We start from the raw sequence: 20,468 nt of genomic DNA on the forward strand, positions 1-20,468 counted from the left end.
AAGGAGAGGGGAGGGGAAGAGAGACGGGAGAGGAAGGAGGGAGGTGATCTCTTTCCCTCGCTCACCCTCTTCCCTCCCTCTTTCTAGGAGCCCTCCCCAATCCCATCCACCCAAACTTTAAGAGGTTTGTCCTTCCTCTTCCCTGTGCACGCCACCCTTCCCAGGTCCCCTCTGTCCCTCACCCCTATCAGTGTTTAAGCCGAGTGTGGACAAAAGCCGTTCTGACCGCCCTCCTTCCCTGCGGCAGTCCTCCGGGGTGGGGGATACTGTAAATATTGCAAAAACTTGGAATGAAAGTTGCCATATTTGCTCTTTGCCTCCGTGAAATCGACGTGCGGGAGCGCGCGCACACACCCGTCCTCACCCGGCACGCCGGGAGAAAACGTCTCTAGAAGAGGGAGTCACTGTCTCCAAAAGTCCCTGTCGATCCACTCCCTCCGCCCATCCATCACCCTCCTGCAGCTCTGCGACCCACCCACCCACCCTCCCTCTGTAGTCGGCGACCGACAGACGCATGCACACACCCTTGGAGAGTCGGCGAACCCGCCGCGCCAGAGGGGGCTCCATAATCTGCGCTTGCCGCCGCTGCGGCGCGGGGCAACTGGGAAAAAAGTTCTGCTCAACTGACCAGTGAGCCTACCGACCATCGGCCGACCAGTGCACCAACCCGCTTCTCCTTACCTTGGTCCCAGAGTCGGATGAGCACGCGGGTCCCGTCCGCACTGCAGCCAACTTGAAGGAGCCCCTCTCCGGCCAGCGCGCTCCCCTTCGCCCTTTCCCCGCCCCCACGGGTGTATGCCCGGCGGCAAAGCGGGCTCCTCCAGGTATGTATATAAGTTACAGTAATGTGTGGGAGGGTCACGATCCTGGTAATTGCTGCTTTCCGAGCTTAACCCCTGCGTTCCTGCCTTCCACCAACTTGTTGAGGACTCGTCGGGTAGCTGGAGAGCGAGCGCGCCGGCCAGGCCGCCGCCGGGAGGGGGGGGAGAGAGGTGCGCGGGGCGAGAGGAGAGTGCGAGACAGCGAGCGGCGGAGTTCGAATGCCCCCCTGGCAGCGGTTTTCATTGGATAGGTCTCTCCCCCCACCCCCGTCTCCCCTGTTTTGGCACCCTCCCCCCCCCCCACCGTCTCCCATGTAGGGGACGTCTTCAGGCGAAGTCACGATTCCTTCTCAGTTCGGAATGAACTGTGACTAGAGCCATGACGCAGCCAGCGCGCATTACTCACTTTTTGCAGTCACGACTTGGGAATCCGTGCTGGTTCCAACCAAAATTACACCGCTGCCATTGAATTATTTAATAGGATCCAGTTCGGTGGTAAACTTGTGCATTGTGCCAAGCGATGGGGAGGGGAAAGGGGGGGTAGGATAAGGGAAAATGAGGATATGGGGCGTCCCCCCGCCCCTTCATGGCGCTTGGGCACCCCTCGCCCCATCGCTCCACGTGTTGCAAGTGCTACCAACCCTCCCCACCCGGCCGTTCCCCCACCCCACCCCTCGGCTTTTTCCTTTGCAACTGTGGCAGAATTTGTAAACACAAGCACGCAACTTGCGCGGCTGAGAGGGGCGAGGCTTGGGAAAGGGAACAAGTATGGCCCAGTCAGTGACGAGGAGGCCGAGGGGTGGGCCCAGAGGCTGTGAGCAGCTTTGGTTTGCGCTGAATTGTCAAGACAAAGTGTGGGTTGCAGCGATATTTGTGTTATTCTCCACAACATCAGTAACAGCCCTTGTTACTATTATGAGTTGACGAATACTCACTCTCAGCCTGGGAACCTTCCCAGAGAGACACTGCTTCTGAACTAAAAATAACCCGACCCACCCTCCTTTCCCCCCCAGGGCTGCGCCCGGGGTGCCCTGCACGGAGGCCAGGTTACTGAAGCCTGAGGCTGTTGCCTGATGGAGATGGGGTAAGGGAACCAGAGAGAACCTGGGCTACCTATCTCTCGCGCCGGATGGCTAGTCCCCTAAGATACTTACCTCACCGTCCCGAGTTTATTATTTTTTTAAACATCATATAGAAAATATCTCTGCATACACACAAGCTTACTGCAGATTCGCGGGAGTGATTCGTTTCCCACATGGTCTACAGCCCACATTTGTGGGTCAGTTTGCGGATGCATTTTTGTTTTACCTCTCAGAGGAGTTAATCAGTATGAATGTCGTTGTGTGCGAGTGATATTCAGCTCCTCTGATAACCTTCCTCCCTCCTCACCTGTCTGGCTACAGGTTCGGTCAAAGTGTCTGGAGCAGATTTGCAATGAATGTCACTCTAGGTCGAGCCCACAACCCTAGGGTGTTGACGGTTCCCTCAAAAACATTTGGCTTCGTGGAGATAGCCCTCCTCCCCAATTCCCCTCGGAGCTGGTTTGCAAAAACCTCTGGCTTTTGGCTTTAAGGCACCGTGGTTCCCAAGCCTGGATTCTCTACGCATCGTACCAACAACTCCTGTGCTTTGGTTTCTAACTCACTTATTCCACCAACTAATTTGGAGCCATAATACAAAGATACACACCCATACGCACACCCAGGGAATTGCAGAATGTGCGAGTGGTGGGGTGCACGAAGTGGGAGGGGGCGAGGGTCTGAATAAAGCAACCTATAGCGTCTTATCTTGAAAGTCCCCATCACCGGGGAGAAATCTTTTAAATTCACTGGCGGGAAGATGCAGGCGCCTCAGAATGAAGACCCAGAGAATGCCTGGCCCTGTGCGGGGGTGGGTGGGGGTGGGGAGCTGGAGAACCACCGGCCTTCGGCCTTCGGCTCTTGCAGCCCTGGGCCTTGGCTCATCCTCTAATATAACACCTTGCTCCCCCTCCTTTAAATTTTTCCCCTTTCCTTCCCACTCGCCCCTCCTTTCCCCAAAGCTCTCGCCGAAGTCACGACTATCCCCTTTGAACATCCTTAACCCACTCCTCTCCGCATCCCTCTTCTGCATCCAGGGCGGGGCTATCCGCAGCTGGAGCCAACTCCGCCCCCTGGCGCTCGGAGTTGAATCCGCTGAGGACCAAGGAGTTTTCAGCACCTGCTCTGCGTGGACAGCTACCGCACCCTGGACCAGCCTAGGCCAGGACCAGGGTCCTCAGACTCCCGGTCCGACGCAGATGGAGATGTTTGTCAAAGGAACAGGGATTCTTCCCCTCTCTTGATCTCCCCAATCCCATCCATGCAATTTTAATCTCTATTGCACCTTCTCCATTAATCTCGCAGGGAGCTGGCCCATTAAATCGTGTCTGGCTACCCTTTAACACAGAGAAAATAGGGAAGGACAAGGTGGGGGGAGGCTCGAGAGAACCGGACTCAACAGCGCCGACCCATAACGAAAGAGAGAGTTGCAGCAGCTATTGATTGAGAGATTCGTCACGGTGATTCCCGGCTCTGCAAGAATTCCCTCTCTACGTTCCTTTGCATGCAGCCCCAAATTCATTATGCACACGCAGAGCTACATTCCTCACCCCCCACCCCACCACACACACACTCAGCCCCACCCTTTTCTTCAGAAAGGGGGTAAAAAGGCAGCCAAAAAAGAACCCCGGGGCATGCACAAAGTAAGCGACAGGTCATACAGTCTGCGGCATGCACATGAGATAATATTACTTACCCAAACGGGAACTCCTTAAAAGAGAGAAAGAGAAATACAGAGGGAAGGAAGAGAAAGTGGAGAAAGTGAGAGAAGAGAGAGGAGAGGAAAAATCCAACAGTTAATTTCCAGACATAGTTGGGGGGTGGGGGGAAATGCGGTGATGTCCAGGTTTTCTTCCACCCGCGCTGGCTTTTTATCCCAGTACAGCCCTAGGTCTATTTCTGGAACACGATCAAACCCTGATGCTATTTTTAGCAAGTACTGAAAAAAAAAAAAAAAAAAACTCCCCACACACAAAGGCATTTCGCTGGAACGTTACGTCCTAAACATTAAATGTGCATTAAGCGCCCCCCTCCCCACTTTTTTCAGCACCATCAGACTTACTTACATTATTGCAGAGGATGTTTTTTCAAAACAGAAAAATACCCAAATATTTCCTATATTCTCCCACCCTCCAATTAGTTCCCATCTGCCTCTGCCTGTTGCAAGCTCCTCTTAGTCTCCCTGAGCTGAAGGCTTTGGAGTGGTTGCATTCTCGTTTAGAGCTGAATGTCTCCATTAACCAGATTCCCTACTTGCTAGAGAAAGCGAGGGGTGTGTGTGTGGGGGGGGGGGGTGCTTAGGCCCCTTCCCCAGAGGAGCTTCCCAGGAAAGCTCTAGAGTCTAATGCTACCTACGACGGAGATTCCCAAATGAGGGCGGGGGGGGAATAACAACAACAAAAAAAACCCTTCCGTACCCTTCCCACGTTTCCCACCCATGCTTTGCAAAATCGCGTTGTGTTTGCAACACACCGCCTTTGGAAATGTATATTTTGAAAGCTGCATATGTGTGTCTGTGTGTGTTTTGCGTTCTAGTAATTCACTACTAGGGGGCTGGAGGAAATAGACTCATGAAGGCAGCGCTGAGCAGCCGCCTTGAGTCTCCTTTGCCAGCCTGCGTCAGTCATCAGCGACTGACGTCACGTGCAGATTCTCCTCTTTGGTGGGTCGGTTCAGCCGGGAAGAGGCTTCTGCTCGGAGACAGAGCTTTGTGTTCCGCGCAGCCACTGAGCAGGGGAGGCGCCGAGGCGGGCGCCACCCCAGGCCTGGGCTGGGCAGCTGCAGAGGAGGCTGCAGCCTCTCCTGCACGAGCGTGCGGAGCCCCGAGGGGCGTGCCCAGCAGGACAGCCCCCTCCCCAGCCCTGTGCAAGCCCAGCTCCGCACAGACTCCGGCACGCGTCCTCTCGCCGCCCTTTCGCATCTGGGCGCTGTAGCAGAGACAGCTATGGCTAGAACTCGGATTCTGCGTTTTGGTCGGGCAGATAGCCCTAACTCCACGAGTGACGCCAGTAACAGATTCTACGGCTCCCGCTCTCTACCCTGCTCCCCTTCCCCCCCTCCCTCTTTCTCTTCTGTTTCCTGCGCCCACGCATCCTGCTCGGTCTCCCACGGAATCAGCCAGCTACAGCTTCTCAACGAGCAATAATTCGAGTTACAGAGAGACAGACAGACTCCCTGAGCAGTAACGAATAAATCTGCAATTACACACCTGCATATACACATACACACACCCTTGCAAATGGCCAACAGCCATTTAGGGGCTCCCCTATGGGGGTAGAGGCAGCTGATTCACAAATCCACCTGTCTCCAAGGAGTAAGTGCCGGGTATAAGGAGCAGCGAGAGGCGAGGGCTGGAGCTTGCTGCTGCAGCTTTTCCTTCTCCTCACCACTCGAAAAAGAAGCCCACCTCTATAAATACCCAGATGGCAGGATATTAGCGAATAAACAACTTTTGCTGAATGGTACGAGGAGAAAATTCAACAAAGACTGCAATTGCTTAGTCTCCAGCGACATCAGGACTTTTTAAGGCGAGGTGATGGCTTACTCTTTCTTCCTCTTAAAGACTATATCTTTTCTTTTTCTTCTTAAAATAACGCCCCTGGAAAATGAGCTCAATGGATTCGTGCTATTTTTAAACCAATTTGAATGGAGTGTGTTTCATGAGGGTGACTGTGTGTGTGTGTGTGTGTGTGTGTGTGTGTGTGTGTGTGCATGAACCTGAGATTTTCAGCAGAGGAAATGCCACACCTCAGCATGACAAAGGGTGTATTGATGAAGTGATGGAAGTGGGAAGAATTCTTGTGGATCAGAAGACCTGAACTAAATCACACACACACAGATCATCCTTCCCAAATCCACACAGCATCCCTATCTACCTGGCATGATCTCTGCCCTGAGAGGGGGAAACCAGAGAGCAGAGTGTTATTTACAGTTTGGACTGGATGCATGGTCCATCTCCTTTATTAACCCTAATTATAATCTTTCCCAGACAATGGCTTTCCTTGATGCCAATAAACAATTTTCCAGAGGTTACCACTAAGATTTGGGGCACAAGGCCTGGGAGAGAGTGATTATCAGTCCCTGTGATCTTTAATACCCTCTCATCTCCCTCTTCAGGCCTTCTTAGCCTTTGTAACTGGCCTTAAGAGATTTTACTTTAAGCTTAAAACCGTCCTGTACCCTCAATTCCTGTCCGTGGCTTAAGCCTTGCCTATTAAAGGGAGACAAGAGGATGTCTGCTCAGGACAGAGGACACCCTGTGGCAGCCCATCAGCAGCTGTTTATTTTTAGCTCCATGAATGCATGCATGTATGCATGTGAGAATGTTGCTGCAGTGAGAGGCATGCAGTTAGGAGAAATATCAATGAGAGGGGAGGTGGCGCTGGTTCTTGTCATGAAGATGGCTTATCATGTGGAGTCATCAAGTGTGGCCGGATGGACAAGACAGCCTACCTATCACATTGGCAGCATTTCAGCAAAGTCGTCTTGGATTAATGAAAATGTCTGGCTTAGCATGTTTTTAAAAGGCACAGAGTAGATATGCCTCTAGGGACTGGGCATGTGTAAAGCATAAATTCATGTATCTAGGCACATAGATACATGTGCCTTCTCTTCTAGAGAAGAGGCAATTTAGAATAACGTGACCTGCTTCCCATGCTCTCTGTAGTGATGGTTGTGGTGGAGGTTCTTGTGTCTGAATTTGAGATCAAGGCAGGTTCATTTAAGTTCACTTTAGGGGTTGTTTAACAGCTTTCAACAAACCTGGAATCCACGTCTAACAAATAAGGTAGTTGGAACTGGAAAAAATGTGCTCAGGCTCTGTACCTTACAACTTGATGGCCTCCTTGTGGACTCATAGCTTTCCTCCTGCCTGCCTCCTCCCTGCTTTGCTACTGTAATCAAGCTGATTCATTAGGCTCAGTGTGTGAATGATGTTCAGCAGCTCAGAAGAAACATTTGCAGAAAGTCCTCCATAGCCAGCATCTCCATTTTTCCTACTCCTCAGCCAGTCCAACGGTGCATGTCTGGAATGGAGCTGGTGACCTTGGCTTCCTGAGCTGTCCCACAATCCTTTGCTAAGGGCGGTGGTGTCCAATTCCTGTCTGAGCAGTCAAGGACCCAGGGAATTAAGAGACTGACATGGAACTTGTCCAAGATGAAAACCACCTTTTCCATTGCCAACCCTTCCCCAGGCATCCCAAGCATGAAGAGGACTCATTTCCCCTAATGCTCCCCTAGAGGCCAGTGGGGGTAGGCTGCTGTCACGCAGTCCTTGACAAGAACAGAGTCTCCTCTCTTTCGAGGTCCGTGAAGCCCAAAAATCTCTTGCCTGTGTCTCTCATCTACTCTCTAAGTACCAAGAAAAATGCCAGCAGGTAAAGCACTGGGTTTATGGGAAGAAAAATGCCCAGCTCCCAGAAAATCAACCAAAGGGAGTCTATTAGAGAGGGAGTCCAGGAAAGGGACTCCTTTTTGCCTAAAGGTGTCTTTATCAGGAAGCAGAACTACTTTAACCTAAGGAAGGTTCGGGGGTGGGGGTGGGGGTGAAACCATAGTTTGTAAGCACCTATTATGCGCCAGACACTGTGCTTGGCACTTTTACATAAATGACGTTATGGAATCCTTATGGCAACTTTATAGGTGTCATTATAATAATAACTATCCTGTAGGGTGTTGAACACAGAAATCACTAAAAAATATTGGTTATTCTTCCCATTTTAAAGCTGAAGAAATGGAGACCAGGAAGTTTAAGTGACTTATCTAAAAGTCTTAGAGCTTGAGATTATAAAATGAGGGATCAAATTCTTGCCTGTCTGACTTGAACACTCATGCCCACTCTATCATGTTGCCTCTATACCAATCTTGGTCTTAAAAATTCCAGTTCTAGGCTCCATCATTTGGAGTTGGAGGTGTCTGGGACTTTCTCAACAGTGAACTGAATAATAAAACTGATCTATTCCTCATAAAGGAGTCCTTTAGCCAACACAACCCCATTTATCCCCTTAGCTCTTGAGCCATTAAAGCCCCCTCTCCCTGAAAGCTATCTGTGGGAAGAGAACCCTCCATCCTATTCCAAGGTAGCCAAGCTCTCTATTGAATGAATTTCAAAAATACTTCAATTTTTTAAGGTTTTAGGCTTAGTGAGCTAGAAAAAAAATTCTCGTGTTTTAAGAACCCCAGCTGGTTCAGCATCATCTGAAACACAAAGGATTTATCCAAAACCAACCAGTTTGGGGTGAGGATAGAGTAAACTTTTATGTCCACTCATGCTGCTGCATCCAACCATGTTTCCACATCTACGAAGGAAGCTCTTGGAGGCACTAGAGAGGAGTTGGCAACTCCCCGGACCAAGAAAGCTGTTTGAAGGTGAGAACAGCAGAAATCTGCACATCAGGTTGGCTAGTCCTCCTAGTATTCCTTCACCCCTTTGGAAACTAGCATCCCTGATCACTTTCCTGATTCTGAAAACCTGAGAGGCTAAGCTAGTAGCATGGCTACCCTGTTAAATAAACATTTTCATCTCTTACCCTGATCATGTACATTTGGTCTTGGGAAATGCTTCTTAGAAGCCAGCATATTTGGAGAGCTGAGGATGATATTTTTAAGGACCACCTAGTTGCTAGAGGAAAGTGACTGGCTATCCTGACCCCTATTTTGTCATGAGCAGCACTCAAAAGTCTTAACTCTCTATCCACTTGAAAGCAGCTACACAGTTCAACTTCACAATAGTTAAGACAATATCTGCTCTTTGTACAGCTCCACTATCAAGGCACAAGCTCTTCCAAATGCCCTCCTTCCCTCCCTAAACCACTCCAACTGCTGGACGTCTTGGAGAACGAGATGGTAGGTTTTCCCATGGCTTGCCTGATAAAAAGCACATATGGGAGAATGAGGACCCAGAAGGTCACCCAAGAATATCAAGAGCAAGTTTCATGGTGAGGATCTAAGCAAAGACAGGGAAGCCAGAGCAAGCACATGAAAGGCGAGAGTGAGGCAGGGCTCAGGATACCTGAGTACTTTAGTTTAGCAGAGCCTAAACAGAAAGGTACTAGAGCTCGAAAGGCATGGATAATGGGAATGGGGCAACAATCTGAGGGATGTTTAGAGATACCTACATGAGTTTGGTCTTAATCCTGTGGCCAATGGGACCAGTTACCTATTCCATCTGACTTCAGTGCGTAGAGCTCAAATCACAAATTTTGGGGGCCCTAGTGGGTTAGAATTAGCTGAATTTCTTTTATCCATTCACGATTAAAGCAGTTTTGCAATTACCTGCTGGCCTACTAAGCTTGGATCACTATGTCTGATAGACCAACAATAAAGAATGGGGACTGCATCTCTTTCATTACTAGTTCAATAAACATAGTCTGTGGAACATAGAGGAAGAATGGACAAACATATCTGGTGGACTGGCCATTGTTTGTACTTAATGGCAAGTCAATGAGGGAAAAAATGTATTAGATCTGAATCTTGTCATAAGAGAGAACTTCAGCTCACATGGTAGAAACCTGGCATCTTCCATCAGTTCTAGTTTACTCCTGAAAGTGGAAAGAGGAGAAGAGGGAAGAAATACACCTTCCAAGTATAGTGGGTTTTCAGAGAGCCACAATTTTTGTAGTGATTGATTTTGGGAAAGAAAGTAATAGAACCTTAGAATATCCTGATTTGATCAATCCCGGGGATCCGTTTTGCAGAGATTTAGATTAACATTGTGAGGCTGGACTAACCTTTATGGCTGAGCTGGGTATACCTCAAGGGCATTTGAGCCAGGAGGGACTAGAGGACAGACCTAACGGGGTGGCTGTGACTAATTGGCATTAGGTTTCTGAAATCAATACAAACCACCCTAGACACAGTCAGGGAAAATGCCACCAGCTATGGGTCTCAAATGAAAATGTCTAGAGAGGAGTCATCACAATGTAGTAGAATGAAATGCAAATTTAATTGGGGAAAAAAAAAAAACTAGATGATTCCACCCTGTATTTAGGGACAATCTAATTCTGAGGATCTTTCTCTTTTCCCTCCTCCCTAACTCCAAATCCCTCCCACATTCTCAATCAGTCCAAATAGTCACGAGTAAGCTCTTTCACTATATCTGACTGAGATTAAGGGATTTCTGATCTTTCCATCTGGTTTCAGTTACATCACAACTCAGATACCTTGGGTCCTTTCCCTGAGTCCAACTGCTCTGGCAGTCTTGCAACTCCATCTTGACAGAAGTAGGATTTGCTGTGGTTTTCCTGACCAGGGTGGCTGAATGCTGGGTTGAGTCTGGCAAGAGGCAGGGAGGGGTAGGAGGTAGGGGAATTAAATGTTAGCCATCTGGATATAACTCAAAAGGAAACCTGCCAAATGGAGACCAAAGTCATTGCCCATAGAAGGGTACCTCGGAGAAAGAACTGAGTGGGTGGTGAATGGAGGAAAGATGGTGGTCAGGAAGGGGTAATTATGGCAAGGGTTAATAGGAAGATGAACGTAAGCAGCAACATTGCAGAAAGCACGAGGCAAAGGATGAGCTGTGTCCTGGGTGTGTGAGGACTGCTTTGAAAACTCATCTGGTCTCCTCTTGGTCCTTGGCGCTCCTACAACAAGCAAGAATGAAAGGGACACAATATCAACAATCCACATTCCATCACTCACAGTTCCTTGTGAGAGTTCAGTTCCAAGCTCTCCCCTCCCTTCCTTCAGTGGGGTCATTTTGATCTTCCCCAGGGGAGAGAAGGGCATGAGGGGCAGATGATCAAGAGACTACAGTTGGGTAAAGGGATGGTCAGCCTAACCAGCAGGTGGCCAAATAGAACTTTACTCCAAATTGGCAGGTCTGGGATGACTATTAATCAAGAAGTCACATTTCTGGCAGTGAAGTTTATAGTTATTAACAGGTCAAACCCAAAGAGAGCTGCTTCCACCAGCAGCTGAGGGCCAGGCGGTTATAATCGTGGGCAAATACTTTCAGCCAAACAATGCTGCTTAGGACAGAGAAAGCCCAGTCATCCAGGGGGTGCTGCAGAAAGCTTGCTCTTCTATCTGCTGTGTTTTTATCAGCAGTTAGTACCATTCTGATCCCATTATTACATCACTCTACCCATTGGGGAAAGGGCAGCTAGTGGTTGATCCTGAGTTGGAGATGGGGGAGCTGGTTAATATCTGGTACGGCCACTGTCCTGTTGTATAGATTTAGAGACATATTGGCAATGGAAATTGGAGACCAGCAGCCCACCCAAAGCAGAGATCCTATTACTTACCCATATCTCAAATTTCTAGGAAGACCCAAAGTAAAAATGCTTTGAGGTTCTCCTGTATGAGGTGAGAAGGATTACATCTTTGCATGCTGCAGGGGAGTTGAGATAATGTTCAGGATTCTCCCAGGTATCTAGATACCTCTAAAATGTGGGCTGGTGAGAGACCAACCTTAAAAATGTTGACACTGAGTGGTTTGTGCAATTCCTAACTCCCAAATGGCTCAATATCAAGAGATCTCAATTATAAAACCAAGCTGAAAAAGGGAAAAGAGAGACTCGGGAAAGGATCTATATGTAAATTCTGGAAGTGGTTTCAAAGCATTTATTTTCCGCCATTAAAAAGAGTAACCTGAACTTCAGTTCCAACCAACACCAACCAGAAAGTCAGAAATGAAGCTGGGAGTCCCGATTTTGGTCTCAATTCTTCCCTTTGCTCCTGACCCAGACCTGAACAAGTCATCTATCTTAAATTCTCCTCCGGGTATATTGCTCCCTGCCCTACATACCTCACAGGACTTTATTTAAGAAAACGGGAGTGAATGTGTTTCACAAATAAGAAAAAATCCTCAACTCTGTAATGGGAATCCTTCCTAGTCGTGATGGTAGTTACCCTGCTTTATTCATCCTTCAGTCAGAGCATCACAGAAAGAGCCCAGATTGGATAAGCATTGTCATGTAATTAATTGCCCCATGGAATGAATTAAAAAGAACACAGGAACAAAACGTTCTAGGACCCAGGAACTTCATGGCACAACCCTACAGCTAGGTGTAGGTCCTATTTATATTGGGTGATGAGAACAAGTCTTGCTTCCGATTCCATGTCCCTTGGTTCTTGCTCCTCCTGAGTTCTTGTTCGGGAGAGTGCTAAGAGAGGTGACGGGGTCTGCTAGTCTCAGATTTAATTATCTCTCCAGATCTCAGCTGCCTAATTTGTAAAACCCTGTCACGTTGGTTGTGGTGATTATTAAGTGAGATAATGCAAGTAAAAGGCTTAGTACTGTGTTGGCACCCAATAAACATTAGATGAAATTATTAAGGAGGCAGAAGAAACCAAAGTCTGGAGTATCATCTTCCTTAGCATCTTAGGTCATCTTATTTTCTCCTTGTTTCAAGCCACCAAGATGCTCAGATGCTTCAAATTGATACCAACAAGGCAGGGCACAACGACTGCTATGGAATTTCTATCAAAGAGCCAGTAGAGGGAGCTCCCCAGTAAAACTGCTCTGCTCTAATCCACATTCCCTTCATTTCTCTATAAAATAGATCTCCGCCCAGAGGCTACAGGCTTTTTCTCCACCAACAACCTTTTACTCAAAGAAAACTGGTGTCCTTGGCTGGCGAAAGGATCTGGGGCTCAGTCCTGGTTTCAGAGAACCCTAGGGTTCTCAACTTGTGGAGACGTCTGAGTTAAGGTTCAACTCTTGTGCTCCATTTGCAACTTGGGGCTGATCCCAGGACCTCTAGGAAGAGACTTTGAAGGCTATACTGCTCTGGCCCTTAGAATTTTGAACATGCTCTAGCTTTCTAGTTATCCCTTCCCCCAAGATATCTAGTTTCACAGCTGCTAAAGGACCTTATTATAAACTTGTTAAAAATGAGTCATGGAGCCTGGACATCCCTCCTCTCCCCAAAGAAGATTTGCAGCAAGGTGGTTGTATATTCTGCTTAACAGCAGCAGGGTGAAAAAAAAACAGTCCTCGCCTGTTCTCAGGAGCCTTTAAAAGCATGTCTGAGAAACTAAATTTTCACATGTGGAATCCTCTCAGACAAAAGACCTAAAATGGCCACCAACAGGCGTCAAGATGGATTCTACAGACGCTGAGCCAAGCTCTTCTGTTGCAATTCCCTGCTCAGATTCCTCAGGTCAATCCAGGGGCTCACCCTGTCAAGGTACAAACTGTTTTTTTTTTCACACATACTCCTGATATTTTCTGGCTCACTGTTAATCAATGCAATAGCAGGAGCCCTAGGAGATAGCGAGGATCTCTTCTGTGTTTCTTACAGTTAACATTTGCCTACAGACTACTTTTGATTAGCAGTGGCCTCATTTCTTTTAGTGTACCCAAAGGGCTCTGCACCTCACCTACTTACAGGATGATACATAGCTCAGGAGGAACCCAGAATAAGGTGAAGACTTGCCATCCAGGAAGGTTAAAAACATTTCACAAGAGCTCCCCTCCCCCTTTCTGGCATGGCTAATATCAAGAGTAACAACAGCTAATATTTATTGAGTATTTACTTACGCCAGGTACTAGGCTAAGAGGTAACAATGCATTGCCTTGTTCAATCTTTACAACTCAATGAAACGGTTCCTCTTACACTTCCCATTTTACGGTTGAAAAAACTGGGAGTTGGAGGGCTTAAATAACTTGCCCAAAGCCAAACAGCTGCTGAGTGCAGTAGCTGGTATTCTGAAAGATTTTCCAGAACAGATAATAGTGGAGTTACCTTCAGTACTGGGAGGAGTTATTAAAGGTCAGATAAGTCTGAGCTCCGGGACCAACCTTGTCAGGGTCCAACCAGGACCTCTGGAAATACCAGATGGTCCTTCTTAGTCCATTGTCTGGGGTCCCAGGGCAAATTCAACCCACCCCAAGAAGAAAAATTACCACCAAGATGAAGCAAGTTACCTCCTTTTTCCTAAGATGGTCCCTTAGACACCTGATCAAGCGACAAGGTACAAAAGAGGCTCATTAACTCTTTGGAAAATGCATTGGACTTTCATAATTTGGGGATGAGCTGGAGGAATGACAGCTGGGGACCTAATTCAAAAATACAATTCTTTAGACCCCCAGCCTAGGAAAGACAAGGCACTCTTCAGGAACTGTCATTAAGAATAATCTGAGGGTGGATAAAGGGTTTTATCAGCAGCTATGAAGCCATCATCCCATCTACCCTTCTTTGTGACTTTGCTGGGCTCTGTTCACCTACCTCTGGTAAAGGGTCACTGCTGGCTCCTTTGACATAGGAATTGGGACCAGTTCTAGGAAGCAGAGGCTGAATAAGCAAACATCGCAGGAGGTACCACTCCTTAATTGTAGCTGACAAAAACTGATGACAAAGTCCTGCTCTCGATCACCCCATGCTCCTGGCTGCTCCTACTCATCCTCCACTTCCTGAAGTCAATAGAAGAAAGCTGCCGGAAGAGAAGGCAGGCTTCTGATAACATGGAAGAGAAAAAAATGAAGGAGCTACTGCCTGAAGAGCCTGAGAACCACTGCCTACAGGAAGAAGAGAGGATTTAGACTCAAGCCCTTCTCAGGCTCTTCTCTCACTCCCTCATATCTAGTTTTGATTCATGAAGTAATTTGATGCTCTGGGCCACTAGTTTTAGCAAATATATAGGTTCCATTTGAAATGGTTTGCTAGGTTACAAATAAAAACACAACTTTGCTCTGGATTGTAATTCAAAAGAATTACTAATGTTTCCACTGGATCTGGGCTCATGCATTTAAGGGTTTCATTCTGACTTGGAATTTGTGGTTCCTGATAGAAATGCACCAGGCCCTCAGCAGGGGCCTGCCTTCAGCATACAACTTCCTTCACTTGCTCAGAGAATATTTCTATTTTGTTTGAAATTCCCTTCAAATGCACAGCAGTCTCCAAAGAGGGACCCAAAGGGGTGGGGTTTAAGGACACAGATGTCTCAAGAATGGGGAAGCACAGTACTATTAGTAAGCATTTATTGAGCACTTACTATGTGCTGGGCAATGTTCTAGGTACTTTATATGCATTTATTTATTCCTCATAGTAACCCTAGGAGGTAAGTACTGTTATTCCCATCTTTAGGTGAGGAAACAGAGAGGTTAATGAACTTGTTCAAGGTCTCAGAGGTATGGAAGTAGGTGATGCAGGATGTGTGTCCAGGCTGTCTGGCTTACACTATGAGCTGGTTCATTCTCTCTTCTTAATGGAAATGGTCTTCAAGGTGCTGGCAGGGGTCTGGGCATGTGTAAGCCTCAAATGGACAAGAAATCAATATTCAGTCTGGTGTTGTACTTGCTGTGGACAGTGCAGAATGACAATGTCACGGGGACTACTGAGCCTACAGAAACCTGTTGTCTGAGGCCCTGGTAACCACTGACGCTCTGCCCCAGGGCCACAAAAGAAGCCTATGATAACAGTGATGATAACAGTATCTTCATCTCAGTCATACGCCATTCCTCCAAGCACCATAGGACACCCTAAGGACAAGAATTACTCAACTCACCCTGAGCAACAGTCATGAGACTGCATAAATTAAAGAGCTGGTTGGCTCCGAACTCCTTGTTTAGAGATGAGGTGATTATGAATCACCTAAATTCATAAGGTTAGGGCAGCAGAGACTGGACTAGAACCCTAGTTCCGTTAACCTTCTATTGATCTCAGGGTCTCCAAAGACTGGGGGAGAGATCAGAGAATATAGTGTTTGCTGATGAGCAATCCCAATGGTAATCCAGATCTTATCTTCTAGAAAAAGAGAGGGAGATGGTCTTCTACTCTCTGTTCAGGGGAACTGAAGCCCAGAGGGAGAGTCAACTTGCCCCAGATTATATAAGTTAGGGAATGAGTTCAGGGACTCCTGTTCCCAAATGTCCACCTCACCAGAATCTTCTGGTTCTGGGGTTCTTAATACCTAAGATTTTATGGTCAAGTTAGGTCCTATAGTTCTGGGATCCATGAACCCTAACCTAATCAGCCCATGGACTCCCAAAAGAAGGAATTTTCATAACAGCATTATCTCCTCATCCAGGGTCTCTTGAACTAAAAATCTAGATCTTAAAGAATGGAACTTCTTTCCTAACTGGTGCATCCACACCAATTAACATGGTCACATAAACTCATGGATGAAAGGACTCCTGATAGAATGGGACACATAAGTTTGGAAAAGGGAAAGAAGCCTTAGTGGGTTATTGGTCAGGCAAGGGCTTTGTAAAATCATAAGGACCCAGGGTTGGTAAGGGTCTCACAAAAGAAGAATACAGGCTGTTAAATGCTTCCTTTACCTTCTGGTCATGAGCATCTTGGTGGCAAACAGGATCCATGTCTTAGTTTTCTCTGGACACTTAGAGCCTAGTATATGGCCTGCTATCTAGTAGACCTTCCATCAATTTTTTGTAGTTGGACTCCCAATATTGATGATGCCATGTATATGGCCTGCTATCTAGTAGACCTTCCATCAATTTTTTGTAGTTGAACTCCCAATATTGATGATGCCATGTATATGGCCTGCTACCTAGTAGACCTTCCATCAATTTTTTGTTGTTGAGCTCCCAATATTGATGATGCCATGTATATGGCCTGCTACCTAGTAGACCTTCCATCAATTTTTTGTTGTTGAACTCCCAATATTGATGATGCCATGGGCACCCAGTATGTTACTTTCTTCTGTTCTTCCCCTTTAGGGAATAAGGTCATTGAGACTGAAGATCTGGGTAAAGAGTAAATATCATTCTTGCGTCCAGGGAATCACTGAGGGACTTTCACAATAACCAAGGAGGACTTGGCACATCTGCCCCAGTGAAGAGGAGCCCTGCCCCGAGGCTCCAGTAAGTCAAATGCTGATGATCTTCTTGTACACATATTCTTGAAGTTCAGACCTGTGCTAAGCATTGAATGGGTCCCTTTCTTCTTACCTGAATGCCTCCTCTTTCAGGACTGGAGGCTGCTGGGAGAAAAGAGTTTATGGGCTCTGAGCCAAACTGAAAACTCCAGGGCTCATGCCCAGACCTGTCCCTTGCTTGGCAGGGTCTATGGAGAACAGTTCATTTGGCCTTCAGTGAGGTAGGGAGGAGGATTAGAGACTTTACCCAGCATCTCCCAAGAGGAATCCTTGTGCATGTGGAAGGGTCTTAGAATGACCCTGCTGGATTCAGCAAAGGAAGAGTCCACCTAGGTAAGAACGGCATGTGGCAGAAATTCTACCCCACAACACACCATATGAGAAGATGCTCCCAAGTCACTTTTCCAGTGCTTCCCTGGACTCACCAATGGCCAGAGGTGTAATAATAAAAATAATCAAACAATAACAGTAGCATAATATATCAGACACTTTCTATGTGCAAGGCACTGTGCCAAGCCCTTTGCAAGTATCAACTCAGTGAAATATCACAGTAATTTTTTGAGGTAGGTACTATTAGTACTCACAACTTAAATTTGGAGAAACTGAGGCTTAGAGAGTTTAAATGACTTGCCAAAGGTCACATAACCAACCAAATACAGGAGTCAAGATTTGAAGCTGGGACTGTTTGCTTGCAAAGCCAGACCTATAGTATATTTATACTATTTATATTTATATTTATATTTATATTAATACCCAGGACAATGCAAAAGCTAGCTCATCAGAAACCTATGCCGACCTCTATTTCTGAGTGAGAGAAGAGAGGAAGTCAGGATTAAAAAAAAATTAATATCTGCCTCATGTACACCCATATGTGCAAAGACATGTCATATATGTACTGGACTTCAGATTGCTTTAGGGTAAGCCATCTCATTCTCATTTCATCCTCAGAAAAACCCTGTGGGGTACGTATTATAATGTGAAGATCCCCATTTTTCAGGTGAGGTAGGTGGGTTGCAAAGAAGTTATTTGTCCAAGATCATACATCCACTTGGTTGCTTGAACCTATGTAGTTGGATCCCAAATCTATGGCTCTTTCACTGTAACACATTGCCACAAAAATGAGACATACTGAGCCAGCTAATGTTTATCAAACACCTGCCATGGGCCAAGCTCTGTGCTAGGCTCATTCAAAAACAGTGAATAATTATCCATTGATCAGTCCTTCAGTCCACTAACCAGGCTGCCACTGCCGCAGTCTCCAAGTCTATTAAAGGTTATACAAAGAAATGAACTAGAACAATTTCTCCTATTTTCTCTAGATACTCTCAGTAGCTTAGGCCAAGATAAATATTTCACAAAAGGGTGCTCCTATCACCCAAAGGACCAGGCAAAAAAGGAAAATAGATTAAAGACAAAAAACAAAATCCCAAAGTCCCTGCACTAATGACAGTGGGTCAGCATGTCTTGGTTCTCTGGGTTGTATGTATTTAATGCCATCTTATTTCCACTCATGACCACCTCACATCTCTAAAGTGCCTTCAAGCCCTGTTCCTAAATGGGTAAGACACAGGGAGGCAGTTGACGAAGGAAGGAAAGATCCGCTTTCTGCTGGGGTCCTTCAGGAATGCAGGGTTGTCTTTCTCTTGGCCCTTTGGCCCTCGAGCTCTACGTCTTCCACATCAACACCAATTGCATTTATTGCCAAAGTCATTTCTGAGAACCTGTCATCCTGGACCAGGGGATCCCTGGGAAGACTTCAGAGCAGAGGTAGGGTAAATAATAATAAGCACTAAACAATTAGCACAATTATTCATGAAGTAAGCTAAATATTATTCTGTTTGTTTGTAGATGGTGAAACTTAAGCATGGCTCAGGCAGGGGATCTACTTGATGCAGCCGAGCTGGAGAGTGGAGGGTGGGAACTGGAGTGGATCTCTTTTCTGAGGTCTGGGCTCTAACCTAAAGTTTCTGCAGACCTGGAAGCGATCAGCAGATGAATTCTCTTTTCAAAGTTGTGAACTGGGGGACTTTTCACAGAGTGGGGCTTGGTTAGAGGAGAAGAAAGCCCCAGTGGATCAAAAATGGAGATTGCTAAAGGAAGATGAGCAACAGCTGCTTCTCTCACCTCCTCCTGCCCAGACCGGCTTCCCAGCGTGAGACCTGAGTAGTCATGCAGATGCCTGTGCTCAGAAGGGCCTGCACTTGGTTTAATACTCTCAAGCTGTTATCTTGAAATTCTTAATAATTTTCACTTTGAAGTCGTGCTTTGCTTACGGGACAGTGGAGCGTGCACGGGAGTAGAGGAGCTCCACGCCACACGTTGCCTGCTATTCCTCGCAGCCCTACTGCATACAGCTTCGGCAAAGCCCCTTGAGCAAAGAATTTCGGTGGGAGTTCAGTGAGACTCAAGGCAACTCTAAGGTAAGGCTATGACTGAGTAAGTGGTGGTGCTGACACCTCCTGACGTCATGCTTTCTGTTTGCACCAGAACTTGCTTCTAACACAGAAAGAAGGCAATGGCATTCTAAGAAACACTAACAACCAAGGAACCCCATCATACTATTTACTCATGTTATTTCCCTGTATTTGCCATACCATAACTCCTTTTCCTTTCAGCCCTTCCTTACTTCTCAGTAACCCCAAGGTAGAGCATGCTGATAAAATGCACACGTATTAAGAAGTAAAATAAAAACAGGTTCATTTTATGCCACATTTCCATTGTTCTGGTAAGAACGAAATAGCTTGGCACATATGAGCTACGAAATACAAATTGTGTAATTTCAGAAGATAGATGCTCTTGCATTTACATTTAAAACCGGCATTGAACAATATAAAGATGAATGGTAAAAATTCATGCTAATAATTTGAAAGTTTCATTTTTCTTTATTTAGCACAACAGTAAACAGCAAATAAAAAACATGACAAGTCAAGAGAGAGATTATGGAAGGAGAAAGCTTTATACTTTAGCACCTTTAATGGCACTTTTTTCCTTATTTTTGAACAAGGAGCCTTGTGTTTTCATTTTGCACTGGGCTCTGCAAATTTTGTGGCCAGCCCTACTCCTGCCCTTATTTTTCCTTTGAGTAATAGAGGGGAAGCATCAGGGCTCATCCAAGATGATAAGGGAGAAAAGTTGGACTTCATTCTTCTCGTAAGTGCGTAGACATCTGCTTACAGTAATGCTCTCCACCGCTGAGTGAAGGGGGAACCGACACTCCTGAATGAATATGAGGAAACCCAAGGCAAATTCAGGTTCACCACATACACTCAGGGACGTCAGATCCACCCCTAAACTGGATGTGGCATTTTGCAACTGGCATCTTCAGGCTTTTGACAGAAGACGAAGAAGGTCTGCTCCCTTGGGAATTGTCTGGGAGCTCACGTGTGGTGAGAACCCTGCACACTGCTGTGGTCTTTGCACACATACATACATATGCACGACACACACACGTCAGCATGGGATGTGTTCTTGGACACCTGGTAGAACGTGATGTGACAATGTCGAGAACATCATTGAGAAAGTGTCTTTACATGGACCTCAGGGGGCTGGTTGGCAGACGCAAAACACCTTTGAAGCTGGGGTGGAAATGGTGGCAAGGGGTACACATTGGACCAGTGTCCTTCTAGAACTTTGTCCTCAGGAGGCTACAGCTGAGAGTAGAGAGATACTGATGGCTTGGGGGGTAAATAGTAGACATGTGGTTATATCTCCAGAACCAGATTTTTCTTGTAACCCCTTTCCTCTCCTTGTATGACGAAAGGAGACACATGTTGTCTTAAACAAG

At 46.6% G+C, this 20,468-nt stretch overlaps 1 long non-coding RNA gene across 1 annotated transcript; it reads left to right on the forward strand.

The window, feature by feature from the left end:
• The first annotated feature begins 569 nt into the window (after window positions 1-569).
• Window positions 570-19,386, forward strand: LOC119538451. Its single transcript, XR_005217559.1, has 3 exons — window positions 570-824; window positions 16,527-16,670; window positions 18,533-19,386. It is a non-coding gene; the product is annotated as an uncharacterized LOC119538451 (long non-coding RNA).
• The last annotated feature ends 1,082 nt before the right edge of the window (window positions 19,387-20,468 follow it).

This window comes from Choloepus didactylus, chromosome 6, assembly GCF_015220235.1.
Source record: "Choloepus didactylus isolate mChoDid1 chromosome 6, mChoDid1.pri, whole genome shotgun sequence".
Classification (NCBI taxonomy): Eukaryota; Metazoa; Chordata; class Mammalia; order Pilosa; family Megalonychidae; genus Choloepus; species Choloepus didactylus.